The following is a 15,394-nucleotide window of genomic DNA, read 5'->3' as shown; positions in this document are numbered from 1 at the left end:
TGTAGCAGATCATCGCTTCTCTTTCTCATTCTGAATTGCTCACTGATCCCCAAAGGATGGAATAGGTCAGATGTGGCATATACTGAGTTATCATATCCATTTGTTTTGCAGATTTAAATTTCAAACTTCTCATTCTGAAATTATGACAAACCTGGTTTGATACAGTGGACCAGCCATTAGATAACTCTGCAATTCATCTTTACTCTGATGCTATATAATATTATTTTGTTTTTGACTTGGTTCTAATGATGTTACTTCTTTGAAATAGTATTAACAATTATCCTGTTGTGTGTGCTCCGCAGTTCATTTGGTATTTTCTAACATCGTATTCTATAGGACACAAAAGAACATAAGAGTGGATATGGATGAATGCATTTTCTGCATATATCTATAAGCCTCATGTAATATAAGCCCCATGTAATCGATATCTTCAACTATACTTTGTGATAGGCAAGTCAAATGCATGCAAAACTTGTTGAAGTTTGTGTATTTCATCTTCTTTTCTACATTTGCAACTCACTCTGATATCATGTTGAGTAACATGGATCAGTTTCTGCAAATGTAATTACACTATAATTGTTATTGGTATTTTTCAAATGCACATCCCAATCTCTTATAAATATAAACAGGAGACATGTCTCTATGTTTAATCATTACTAGTTAATATATATTAACAATATTAATCACAATATAACATATGTATTATATATAATATATATGTATAATATATTATATATAATAAAATATATAATATATATAATATAATATATTTACAATATTATATATATGTGTGTGTGTAGTATAATTAATATATTATAATATTATATGTGTGTGTGTGTGTGATATATTATATTAACATTGTACCTTATGATTAAATCAATCCGACTGTAGCTATAATCTTCACAGTTTTGATCGATATTTAATACTAAAAAATCAGTTGTCTAATAGTTACTGATCATTGATAATGAAACAGTATGTCTTAATGAATAGACATATATATACAAGAGAGATCACTGCCTTTGGAACACACAGAAATCACAGGCAGTGCTATTACATTTGCAGCAATATGACCTTAACGATATTTCTAATATTTCCCCAAAATTATATGATATTACTGAGACTGCATTGTTTGTTAGAAAAAAGAAGAATAAATGATTGATTGATGGTGGATGCTCAAATCATATGAATGGTGAGAAAAGAAAATATGTGAAACTTGAGAAGTATGATGGTGGTTCTATTAGATTTGGTAATAATGGTGGTTCGATTGCTGAACAAATGTTTGAAAATGACTTGCATTTCATATCCCAACGCTCACTGCAGGTTTGAATCTCTAGCATCGATCCTCTATCAATGATCATGATTAAAACATTAAAACCGTTTTACTTTTTCCCTTGTCGCTTCTTTGCAACATTATCTTCAAGTCAGCTTTAACTGCATGCGACTTTGCGAAAACTGTTTGATTTAACTGTTTCTTTTTATCGTAGTTTTGTAGCTTCAACCTTTAACTCGCTTTTAACTCGTGCGACGCTGCGAATACCTGCTTTCGCTCCTTCACAACTTTCACCCTAGGTTATGATTAACCCATTGCAACAATGCAACCATTGACTTTCGTTGCTTCGTGGGTTTACTTTGGGTTACTTTCTAACTGCCCGCGACCATGAGATCACTTCATCTTTAACTGCTTTCTCTCAGTCGCTGACATAATACTTCTCATTCACTTAAACCGCGCGACCAAGAGACTGAAAAAATTTAAGCATTCAATAATCATATTCGCCAAGTCACGACTTAAAAACCTTTAACTGCCTAATTACCCGCGACAATGCTATTGTTTTCTTTAAGGCTTAATTGTTATGGTTTCGCCAAGTCACAACTTAAAATCTCAGGTTAATTTTAATTGTGCGACCTTACGATCTTTGCTATTCGCGGCTTCATTGAATGACTCCAGGTTATCTTTACCCACTCGCAACCATGCGACAATTGTTGATTTTTAAGATTTGACGGTTGAGGAGATACATCATTGCACACTTAATAATTCCATCTTAAAACACCATCCATCGATCTGACCTTCATCTAACGGTCGTGACTTATTTCCAAGGTGACCTGACTATTCAATTCGATGACATGGATGTTTAGATGTGTTTTGGTCCGTCAATTCGATTTCAACTTTAGTTTTTGTCACCTTTCACCGTGTTCTTTGCCATTTTTGCATCTTTCAGTACTCACTCTGCATCGAACTAAACTGATCTTGCTTCTAGCTTATTCTCACGATCTGCATATCATCCCTTAGCCTTGGTCCTCATATTTTTCGCTCCCATTTGCTCTAAATATGCCAGTAATTTCTCCATTCTACTTGTATTATGCCTTTAAAGAAACACTTGATCATAGAGTTAGGTATTCTAAACAACTTCCCTCTCATGTGGGAAATGCATAAACTTACCCTCCATTACCTAATCACCTAATATGAACCAATGCATTAGATTTCTTTTGAATGCCCACCTAGGTGTACACAAAAGGATAGATAAGAAGAGAAGTTCCTTAGGGGTAATCTAGACACAAACATGACATCACATTGACTCAACCCTAATCCTAGGAGTTTGAAAAATATAGGGCACTAAAATCATGGCAATAGCTGGCTCTGGCTAGGGAACTAGGCATGCTAGTATCTAGGCAAGAACCTAGCAATCTCTGGTTTTGGAAAAAGTTTGGCAAAAACACACAACAACAGGCAAGCTACCTACTTCCTTTATTATAGAAAACACCAAATAGCAAAGATTAGTGCCTTAGTCCATTGGGTTGCAAGGTCTTAAATAGCATAGGGAGATGCTATGCATTTGGGTGGTGGGGAAATAGGGCAGCCAACACAAAAGAAAAGCAAACACACAGAAAGCAGGAAAGCAAGAAGAGACAACTAAACTAAACACACACCTAACCTAACATATTTACAAAGGTGAGAAGAATCTCACTTATGAAACCAGCAACAAAATATACTCAACGTGAATCCACTTACTGGTTGGGAGAAGTATGAGCCCTTCCCTTGCAACTGCTTGCATCTTTGTGCTGTGGCTCCTTCAAACAACATGGGTAAAGTAATTCTGATTAGGCTCATGATATGCAGGAATCATTTGAGTGCCCACTCTGGTCCAAACAACCATGCTTCATCATATATTACTTGATCCTCCTCAGGTCCTCTTATAATCTCCTACTAATAATATTCTAGGAGCAGAAGATGGTCACACACCTCCTTATTAAGAGTAAGGTGATTAGCATTGGGGCCTTCAGTTACACTCTCACATAACTAGACTTTATCAACCAGGGTAGAGAAAGGCTTTTCCTGCACAAGTTCCATCATTGGATGGGTACCTGCTTCATTGTATTCAAGAATAAGATTTCCCTTTGCATTTTTCATGTCATTCTCCTGATGGTCTTCTATCGTGCCAAAGACATACACCTCTTTTAAGAAAATGAACTCATTTTTGCAGTGGTTTGAACTTTCTTTATGAGCCTGGGTGTAGGAAGATGTCACCTTCACCATGGAATCCACTAGTTGATGATCAGTCACCTCATTATTTTGAAAAACCAAATCAATTTCATTCCTTCCCTCTTTCAGTGTATGATCACTACTTACCCAATTTGAATGCACAAAAGGAGACTCACAAGCCAATGATCCTTCTTCAAGTTTTAGTTTCATAGCTGGGTCATCGAGAGAGAGTTTATCCATTTGGAGGGGTGACAAGAAACCACAGACAATCTCCTCTTCCTCACTATAAGGGAAAGTTGTGTCTACCAATGGAACTAATTCTTCTACAAACTGACAGTTAGTCTCAAGACTCTTTTCTTCAATCACATCTTTATCAAGGATAAAAGTCTTACCAGTGGGTTCATGAAGTTCCTCCTCATGCTGAAACAACCATTCTTCAGGCTGAACTTCATTGCTTCTTTCTTCAACTGGAGTCAGATTTGTAGCTATTGGCAGATCACAAGTGGAATGTTCTAGTGCAGGCAGATGATCATCAGAAGATTCTTCTTCAGAGGACTCTAATGGAATATTGTCACCTTGATCTGTAACATCGGAATAGCCTCTAGTCTACCAAAGACAGCAATAATATGAGAACTAGAATCAGGTGACATTACCATGGGAGCTTCATAATCAGGTGCAAATGCTATCTTCAGCTTTAGCTCCTTTCTCTTGTCTTTTTGCTGATCCTTCAACTTGTGGAATTGGTTGCAGAGGTGGTCCCATATCTTCCTTGCTTTGGGGTCATCTCATTGCTTCTTTCTTCAACTGGAATCAGATTTGCAGGTATTGGCAGATCACAATTGAATGTTCTAATGCAGGCAGATGATCATCAGAAGATTCTTCTTCAGAGGACTCTGATGGAGTATTGTCACCTTGATCTGTAACATCAAGAATAGCCTTTTGTCTACCAAAGACAGCAATAATATGAGAACTAGAATCAGGTGACATTACCGTTGGGAGCTTCATAATCAAGTGTAGATGATATCTTCAGCTTTAGCTCCTTTCTCTTGTCCTTTTGCTGATCCTTCAACTTGTGGAATCGGTTGCAGAGGTGGTCCCATATCTTCCTTGCTCTGGGGTCATCTCCTCGGTTGAGACTCTTTGCAAGATTTAACAAGATCTTCTAAAAGACCTTGTCCTTAGTTGTATGGAGCTCTCCAAGAGTAGGATCAGGCCTTGGCCTTTCCTTAGTGCTCACATTAGAAATATTCACCTGCTCTTTAAACATATGAAAACCATAAGGAATAGAATCAAGTGACCTTACAAGGGTTTTTTATGTTCAACTGTCTGCACTTGTTTCAGCCTCTTGCTTTCAGCTTCTTGTAGATCCTTGAGTCTTCTGAAACGGGCACAGATGTGATTCCAAAAAATCTTAGGCATATGATCATCTTTTATGCTGATGTTTTCTCAGGCTGCATAGGAGATACTTTCTCTATACTGTTCAAAAAGCTCATGAAGCACCTTTTCATTTATGGCATGAAGTTCTTCAAGAGTAGGAATGAGTTACACTTAGATTGAAGGTATTGATTTTGATTGAACTTATGCCCCTATTGCCCAGATGGAGGCAATCCAAATATTTATAGCTTTCACAACATTCAAAGATTTTAAAGTTTACCATATGGATGTTTAGTCAGTGTTCTTGAATGGAGAACCAAGGAAGAAGTTTACATTGAACAACCGAAGGCATTCAAGTCTGGAGAGGATTCGAATGTTGTTTGCAGGTTGAACAAAGCATTGGACGGATTGGAGCAAGCACCTAGAGCTTGGTTTGGCAGATTGGATAGGTACGTGATTGGATAAGGATTTTAGAAGGGATCTCTTGATAGTTTATGATTCGAGATGTTTACAAATGGTAAGTTGAATTTCCTCCTTGGATCGTACATAAATCAAAACACTAAAGGAGTTTTCATTTCTCAGTCCACATATATCAGAGTTGTTGAAGAAATTTGGTTTGGAAAAGTCTAAGCATGTATTGTAATCCTGTTGTTAATGGATGTAAGTTGGCTAAAGAAGATGATTCACCAAAAGCTGATGCAAGTAAGTACGGCTCAATGATTGGAGGATTGTTGTATTTGACTGCTACTAAACCAAATGTTATGTATGTCGAATGCTTAGGAGCCAGGTTTCAGCAAGAACCAAAAGAGTCACAAGTTATGGTAGTTAAGAGAATCCTTAGGTATTTGAAGGGTATAAAAGATTTTGGATTAGGGTATCCAAAAGGTTTATATTTTGCACTTAAACCTTGCACTGATGTTGATTGGGCAGCATGTCTTGATAACCGATGCAGTACTAATGATGGAGCTTATTTACATGGCTCCTGATTGTTTGCTTGGTCAAGCAAGAAGCAAGATTCTAAAACATTATCTACTGCTAAATAGGAATACTGTGCAGCAACCTTGTGTTTTGTGCACAAGCATTATGGATGAAAAAGACTTTGAAGGATATTGGTATAACATTTGATCAATCGATCTCAGTTATGTGCGGCGATACTAGTGTTATAAATATTCAAAAGAAGCCAGTGTAGCACTCCAAAGAAAAACATATATCTATCAGATATCATTTCTTGAGAGAGGTGTTGGAAAATGAGATTAAATTTGAATATATACCTACAAAGGAGCAGATTGCAGATATCTTTACAAAACCATTATGCAGGGATGCTTTCAAGTATCTTAGGCAAAAGTTGGGGATTCTACCCCTTCCTAGTGTTTAGTAAATGCACTGCTGTCTGCATTGGTTCGTACACTTCCTCGTAGGGGGAGAAGAGTGAGTGAGTAAGGGGGAGTTTTTGTCCTTCGTCATTGTTGTCAACGGGGAAGAAAATCAGACAATTTTGATGCTTATATTTTTGACAGTGATTTGTTTGCATTGTTATTGATGAATGTTGCCATCAATGACATAGGGGGAGATTGTAAGAATGTAATGTTGATGCCATCATTGTTGTTGTCATTAATGGTTGTCATTGATGACAACATATCCTACACTTAGATGTGAATTGGATGTTTTGGCGATTCGTAGTGTGTGCTCCAGATGATGTGCTGTAAAGATTAATCTTTAATCATGTAAGTGTTGCTTCCATTTATCTTGCAACATAATGTGTTATCCTGCAACATAATGTGTCTGGTCCTATCTGAAAAGTGGTCATTGTACTTACATCCAAGTATTTGTATCATATCATATAGATCCTATCTCTTGCTTTTGAAGATCTCGTTGATGGTGTAGTATGTTGTTGTGAGAAAGCATATTGTATTGAGCAAGGTGATCCAAGTTTCATTCCTTGAAATTGCGTGAACTCGGTGTGAACTATTTCAAATTGCATTAGGTCAACCTAGTTGTTGGCATGGCATGATCTAAGAGAGTGATGATTCTATTTGTTGTTAGATGCTTGTATGTGAGTAATATGTGAAGTGAATATGAATCTGAAAAATAAAGATCTGTGTATTGATGTATATGAGAGTTGGGACAACCAGTAGCAAACTTGTGTTCATTGTTGGTGACAATGACTTCAGTGGTGGATTCATTTTCATTTCTTATATTCTGGCAGTGAGCCAATTTGTATTGGTAATGAACCTTCCTATTTCTAGGCAGCTAGCCCAACTGGCCCCGAGCAAACTAGCAGTGAGCCCTTATAAAAATGACCATAATCAGTGTCATTTTCACATGAATTAGTTTCTGCATGGTTTTTTCTATTTTGGGTTTCCACGTAAATTTTGGTGTTCATGATGTTTGACGTTTTTGTGCTTTCATGTTCATATTTGTTATAAGTTTCTGATTGCTTTAAGTATTTGTTATAACTGACTCACCCGCTCCTCCCTCCCCTCTTTCATGTTGAAATATTATTACTTGGGCTCACTTGTTTGATCAAGAGGCATGTTTTTATCTTTTTGCATGATTAAAAATAGCTCCAGCAGCAAGGAGTTACTCCCTGACACCTATCTTATGAAAGGCTAAACTCTAGAAAGAACATTAGATTCTTGCTTGGTTTTCTTTTCTCTCTGGGCAGAGGATATACTACTTTGGACTATTTTATTATGTGCTTATGAGGAGTTTTGCTTCATTCTGTGATCAATGTGCTTGTGAATAGTTATGTCCTGTGAGTCTCTTCTTTGTGATCTTTGTGCATTGCTTTGGCTCTGTTCTGTAGCGTAAATACATTCGGAGCTTATATTAAGAACTCTGTGAAAGCTAATGCCTTCCGCCTTGCATCGAATTAATTTGTAGGCACCTCTTTTCAATTCTTCTGTCTCTAAATATTTATTACCTTTGCAAATGGAAAACAAATGCACTGTGGTGTCAATAGCTGCTTTTGTAAGATTAAATTGGAATGATTTTAATGTCATCTGTAAAATTGCTAATTTATTTATGTTGAATATAGCCATTCAAGTCAGCAAGAATTATTGCAAATGGTGGAAGACATTCTTGATTATCCTTATGGTTATATTTGAAAATATATCACAGAATATATGTAACACGGCATGACTTTTCAATAATAAGGAACATAGTAGTTCATTTATATCCCTGCATGTAATGAGCTTGAATGTGGAAAGACTGTTATGGATCTGCACTCTTATCTATTTATCTGGAGACATATCTATCTTGACCTGTAGAAAACAATATGAAAAGAAGTTATGCATCATCATCGGTATTATTGTAAATGCATTATGAATGCACGAAACAAGAGGACTGAGAAAGGTTACATGAGTCGGATTTAATTTTTGTCTCTGTTTTAATAGTATGGAAGTTTGTCTAATCTGTTTTGCTCATAATAAGTCATTAGCTCATTTCAATACCTGAAGGCTTGACTCGGAACTGAAATTTTCTTAATGAAATTAATACCAAGTCTCAGGGATATGTAGAAATGTTCTATATTAGCTCTAAATGTCTGCCCTAGGTGAATCCAATCTAAAAAGAGATAAGTATTAACAAGAATGTCAGAAGCTTATATGTGAGCCCAGGGATGGAGAACCTTTGTAAAACTTGTGTAATCTGTGAGGGTCGATGTCAGCAGGATATGTCAGCAGGATAGGATTATTCGAACCCTCAAGCTAGAAGATTGAGAATGGTGGCGACATTGATTGCACAATGTAAGTGCTTGAATTTCTTTTAATACCTTGCCCAAGGTGGTACTCTCCTATAGATAGTACATGTCAGACACTTGAACTTCTAGTGCAAAATCTAGCTAGGAAGGTCACCTATTAGGCAAGAATGTCTTAGGTTGACTGGATACGATGATTGTGAGTTCTACACCATGTCTTAGATGGCAAGAAAATGGATACCGTCCTCGTGTACCCCTGGAAAGGGTTCAGCTATGTCCTTGGGAAGTTCTGCGGGTGACAGATAGTCAGGATAAAAATATCCATGGTTGGGTGGTAGAAACCCCTAGTTAACTTTCAATACTCGTAAGAAATTGAAAATTCAGTTGAAATTCAATTTTCATGTTCCATTATTAAAGTTTATCTTTATTTTATTATGGTAATAGAATTTTGGATGTTACACATGTTACCGGAGCTATTGGGTTCCACATTGGAGCTAGGGGCTCATTTCCTTCAACAGTAGAAAACTAAAACCCATCATCAGTGTTCCGTTATTGAAGTTTATTTTTATTTTATTATGTTAATAGAATTTTGGATGTTACACATGTTATCAGAGCTATTGGATTCCACATTGGAGTTAGGGGCTCATTTCCTTCAACTGTGGAAAACTAAAACCCATCGTCAGTGAATCACAATATGTGGATCTGACAAACCTCTCATTGTAGGGTACGAGATCCCCCTATAGTGCTATGAATAGTTCACGCCAGATATGACATCTCTAAGGTGGACCAATTGAAAGGCATAAGACTTTAGCTTATTACATTTGTCGTGTCTGTAAAAGAAGATATAGATGGTCATCTTCGGATAAGGAAGACTCTGAGAAACCAGTAGAAAACACTAAGGAAATCAAGTCTATGTATCCCCCAATTGAGAGTGAGGGCTCTAGTAAACCCTCTGACCGTAGAGTGCCTACCCCAGGATATTGTCTTATCCTTTCCAAGTTTGACAATCACTATTGAAAAATAAAATTGATATAATCAATCTATGTCGAAACAAATGAAAAACTTTGTAGCCTGTGTGTGTGTTTCATGTTTTATTGTATTTTTGTATTGGTGATAAAGAAATGGAAAATTGAGTTCATAATAAGTCCTATGTGTCCTCTTGTGGAAAACTAAGATGCCGATAAACCTGTAGAAAAACTACATCAATTTCTTAAGATGATAATTGACACTTGGATCGTATTCTTAGTTTAATATGGAAGGTAGATGGACCACCTAGGCCTCCAAAAGATGAGCAAGAGTCTCAGTCAAGAGTCAGGACTCACCACTCTAAACACACTTAACAAAGTGAACCGCATAGGGATTCTTCCGAAGATTCAGATGAAGCCGAAGAACACTGGCAGCAGCTGGCTAAGGATTTGTCCTCTGACACGAGAAAAGTAAAAGCCCTAAAATTTTCAGGATCCATGTCTAGGAATGCCATTACTCAAAAGATCTAAGCCCAGCTGGAGGACATTTCAGCTGGTTGGAGAGGCTACCACGTGGCCAAGGAATAACAGAATGGAACATAAGCTAAAAATAACCAAGGTTACAAGGGAACAGTTTGTCAAGACTTTAAGGTAGAGGTGGCTACCCCAGTTGTTCCATGATAAAAAATTGAAAGAGTTTCAAGACTTAATGCAAGGAAGCATGTTAGTTCATGAGTATTGGGATAAATTTGCTAGAATTCTGAAGTATGTTTGCAATACCAAGCAGATGAAAATTTCTGTGTGCGAGAATTTATCATGGGGCTCAAGTTTCAACCATCGCATTTGAGGACTTGTAAATGTTTTGGTACCTTGCACTGCAGACGAAGCTTGTGAGAGAGCAGTACATCAAGAACAAGAAGTCAAGGATGGTGACACTGCTAGAGTCTGAGGGAAGAAGAATTTTGGATGGAAACAAAATTCTCAGTCCTTTAAAAGAAAAGGATCAAAGCGTAATAACTCATACTTCAAGAAGGACAAGAGAGGGCGAAATGAATATCAAAAGGATGGTAATGCGGCTTCTAGAAACCCTGAAAAGTAAGAACTCGTAGGAGAATGTTTTACTTGTGGTGGGGACCACTATGCTAATTTGTGCCAAACAAAGATGCCTCAACACCAAACCCAGAGGAATCCTTTACCACCAGAACAGACTGCATTCAAACAAAGAATTCATGCAATGTAGATAAAAGGCAAGTCGCTTAGCGAATCACACCCCTAGAAACTATAGGTACTCTCTATGGCAATTCAATTTCCATACTTATTGACACAAGAGCAACAAAATGTTTTATATCTCCTAGAATACTGAATAAAATTACCAAGCAGGAGTTTTAGAAAAGTCTAGGTCAGTCGAGTACACTAATCAGTTCAAGGTTATGGTAGAGAAGTGTTTGTTTGAAACCATGGTTGAACTACTGAGTTTCCTATCGAAGTTAATTTATATGTAGCTCCTTTAAGGTCATATGACATGATTCTTGGGATGAATTGGTTATAGAGACATTGAGCAAAGTAGATTGTTTCACCCAATAAGTGGAGTGTTTGGATGATAAAGGAAATCATGGTCATCGTTCAAGGCATAAGCCAAAAAATTCAAGTGTGATAAATTTCGGCTATGCGGCTTTAAAAAAAGAAGAAGAGCACAGGTCAGATCTTTGCAGTTAGGATGGAAAAGGCAGGAGAACCAAAAGAAATGTTTCTCACGATGATAATATGCTTTATAGGATGATAGCTCATGTTAGTAGATCATATTTTGACATATCAATTAAAGAGAAATGCCCTTTCCTATAGGATTTTTCAAGATTTATTCCCATAAGAACTACAGGGATCACCTCCTAAGTGAGTATTTGACTTCTCCATTGATCTGATGCTCAAAAATGAACCTATCTAAGGTCCCCCTACAGGATGTCCATAGTCGATCTAACAAGACTTAAGGAACAAAGGGACTGATTAGACCCAAGGAGAGCCCGTGATATTTGTGAGGAAGAAAGATGGAAATCTTTGCCTCTGCATTGATTATAAGGTGTTGAATAAGGTCACCATTAAGAATAGACACCTATTACCCAGGATAGAAGATTTGTTTGATCAATGAGAGGGGGGGGCAGTCTTTTCCAAGATAGATCTATAGTCGGGTTATTACCAATTGAGATTAAAAGAGGATATCTATAAAACAGCATTACAGACTTGTTATGGTAATTATTAATTTACTGTATTACCTATTGGACTCAATAATGCTTGAGCTAGCTTCATGAATCTAATGAACAATAAATTTTAGGATTGTTTGGATAAATTTTTCCTAGTATTTCTCAATGGCATCTTCATTTATTCCAAAAATAAAGAGGAACACCATCAACATCTAAAAATCATCCTTCATCAGTTTAGGAACAAAAATTATATGGGAAGTTGTCGAAATGTACATTTTTCCAAAGGGAGATGCAGTATTTGAGACACATCATTTCAACAGAGGGTATTGTAGTTGACCCAAGCAAGATTAAAGCTGTAATAGAATGGCATATTCCCCAAAATGTACACAAAGTAAAAAGTTTCATGGGGCTAACAAGATATTACCAAAAATTTATGATGAAATTCTCCCGTATTGCATGCTCAATTACCTCTCTTCAAAGAAAAGGCAAAAGATTTGAATGGACTGATAGGTCTCAAAATGCCTTTGAGTATTAAAAGGAGAAATTGAACACAACACCTATACTCAAGGTCCTTGATCCAGCACAACAATTTGTTGTAGTCACTGATGCCTCCTGAGAAGGTTTCAGAGGGGTATTGATGCAAGACTACGAGTCAAGGAAATAAAGGAACTACAAGCAAAACTATGCATCCCACAATCAAGAATTAGCAGTTATTTTTCATGCACGAGTTTGAAGGCATTACCTTTTGGGAAAACCCTTTGAACTAAGGTCAGATCATCAAGGCTTAAACTACATTTTCTCTCAACCCAACTTGAATGTTTGACAGAGGTGGTTGGTACTAATTTCAGACTATGACTTAAAAAATAGTTATATTAAGGAAAGGAAAACAAAGTCACTGATGCATTAAGCCACATAGGACATATCTTAGCATTGACAACAATTGGTACTGATTTTAGAACCCAAATTCTTCAAAATTTAGAACGGGATGAATACTACAACCAGGTCAAAGCAGCATTACAAAAGGATCCTTAGGACTCTAGATATGATTGACATATAAAGCGAGCATTTACATACCAACTCTTTTTGAGTTAAGAAGACTTGTACTTATGGACACTCATTTCTTACCCTATTCAAGGCATCCCAGTGCTACCAAAATGTTGGCTGACCTTAAACCCTTGTAATTTTGAAAGGGAATGATAAATGATGTCACCAAGTTTATGCCATCAAGCTTGAATATTAAAGAGTTAAAGCTGAGTACCAACACCCAATAGGTTTACTTCAACCCCATTGTCGTTCTAGATTGGAATTGGCAGATAATAAACATGGATCTTGTTCAAGTCCTTCCTAGGTCTAGGAATACACAACACAACTCTAGTGGTGGTAGATTAATTGATTAAAGTAGCTCATTTCATACTCGGAAATCTGACTGATGGAGCTCCTACCTTGGCCAGGAAATTTGTACAAGAAAATCTCTAACTACACAATATGCCTGAGGAAAACCACCTCGGACAAAGATACAAGGATAACAACGAGATTTTGACAAACACTCTTTGCAGCATTGGGAACTCGCATGAACCAATATAATGTCCAATGGTACCGATATGGGGAAGACAGTGCTACTTGGGAAGATTAAGATGAGATCATTCAGAGATTTTTCCATCTGTTTTGAACATTTTTGAGTTCATCTATCAAACTAGGTTAAATTTTGTTTTATTATCCCTACCTAGTGACCTTATTATTTTATAACTATAATAACTACTTCCACTAAAATGTGACTATGATTGTTCAATGGATTTCAGTTGAATTCTGTTATATTTTTTTTCTAATGAATAGAAATGTACATTTTGTTAATTTTGTGCGGATTCTAACATATAGTTCATCATAGAAGGAAGTGAATCTTCATTTATGGAAAATAGAAAATGAATTGTTGATGCAAATTTATGATAGTTTAGAAATTGAGTTTATTACAATAGCACGGATATGCAGTTCATCACTGTTGATAGATCTACGAGGAAAATCATCTCATAAGTGGGGAAAGAGTATCATCAGCATATGAGCAGACAAGCAAATAGTAAAAGTTGAGAATGCCATCGAAGATAGAACCCTGATCGTTGTTAATTGTTGAGGTTTGGGGTAGACATGTTTTGCTGTCTAGTTTGAATAGTTAGTCTCTAGGCTTAAGGAATACTATAATCATCTCCGATTTATATAAGTTTGAATGCCACTCTTTTATGTTGAAAAATTATTACTTGAGATCACCCATTGAATTGGGGGGCATGTTTCTATCTTTTCCTATGATTGCAAGTTACCTTGCCAGCAATTTTGAAAGGTGGCAAGAGTAACTCCCCATGGCAAGGAGTTACTTCTTGCCTACATTCAATTCTTGTATGGTTTTCATTTTTCTCTTTAGGCAGGGGATGTACTATTTTGGACTACTCAATTCTCTACTTACGAGAAGCTTTGCTTCGTTCTGCGATCAACGTGCCTAGGTATAGTCTTATCATGCAACTATCTCTCTGATCTGTGATCTTTGTGCATTGTTTTAGCTCTTTCCTGTAGCATACACACATTTGGAGCTTATTCTTAGATCTCTGTGACGGATGACACCTTCCATCTTGCATCAAATTAATTTGCAAGCACGTCTTTGTATTCTTGTTCATTCCTCTAAATATGTTTTTAATTTGCAAATAGAAAACAAATGCACTGTAGCATCGATGGCTGCTTTTGTAAGATTAAATTGGAATGAACTTAATGTCGTATGTAAAATGTTTACTTTAATTTTGTCAAATATAGGTATGTAAAATGTCTACTTTATTAATGTCAAATATAGCCATTTGGTTCAGCAAGAATGACTGCAAATGGTGGCAGACATTCTTGATCTTCTGCATGGATATATTTGAAAATATATCATTGACTGTATGTATCATGATATGATTTTTGAATTAAAAGAAACATAGCAGTTCAATTTATATCCCTGCACTTCATGAGCTTTGAATGTGGAAACAATGGTGTGGATTTGCATTCTCATTTACTGATAATAGAAAAAGCTATGCACTGGAGGCAGATTGATCTTTTATCTGTTTACACAATACAAAAAGAATTTCTGCATCATCATAATTATTATTGTAAATGCATTATGAATACACAAAGAATAGGACTAAGAAAAGTTGCATATGACAGATTTAAATCCTGTCTCCGTTTTAAGAGTATGGAAGTTTGTTAAATATGTTCTGCTGATAAGTCATGAGTTCATTTCAATAATTAAACGCGTGACTCAAAACTGAAATTCTTTTACTGAGAATTAATAAGTCTCTGGGATATATGGCAATGTTCTGTGCTAGCTCTAGATTTCTGCCCTAGGTGAAGCCAATCTAAAGAGATGGGTATTTAACAAGAATGTCAAAAGATTAGATGTGAGCCCAGACAGGTAGAATCTTAGTAAAACTTGTGTTGTGAGGGTTGATGTGATGCCATCGGGATGGGATTATCTGAACCTTTGGGCCAAGAGGTCCATGGAATGGTATTGATGGAGACATTGACTGCACAGGGTATGTGCTAGTATTTTCTTTAAGCCTTGGCCTAAGTGGTACTATCCTATAGATAGTACATGTCAATCACTAGAACCAATAGTGAAGCATCTAGCTAGAAAGGTCACTTATTAGACAGGGATGTCTTACGTTGACCG

At 36.5% G+C, this 15,394-nt stretch overlaps 1 protein-coding gene across 3 annotated transcripts in view; it reads right to left on the bottom strand.

Moving 5' to 3' along the window:
- Positions 1-15,394, bottom strand: part of GC6 (golgin Putative 6) — a 156,147-nt gene that overhangs the window by 64,487 nt on the left and 76,266 nt on the right. The window lies entirely within an intron of this gene.

Source organism: Cupressus sempervirens, chromosome 1 (assembly GCF_028749045.1).
Source record: "Cupressus sempervirens isolate cs-2001-9-10 chromosome 1, ASM2874904v1, whole genome shotgun sequence".
Taxonomy (NCBI): domain Eukaryota; kingdom Viridiplantae; phylum Streptophyta; class Pinopsida; order Cupressales; family Cupressaceae; genus Cupressus; species Cupressus sempervirens.
The sequence above is the reverse complement of the archived record's forward strand: the minus strand, read 5'-3'. Positions and strand labels throughout refer to the sequence as shown.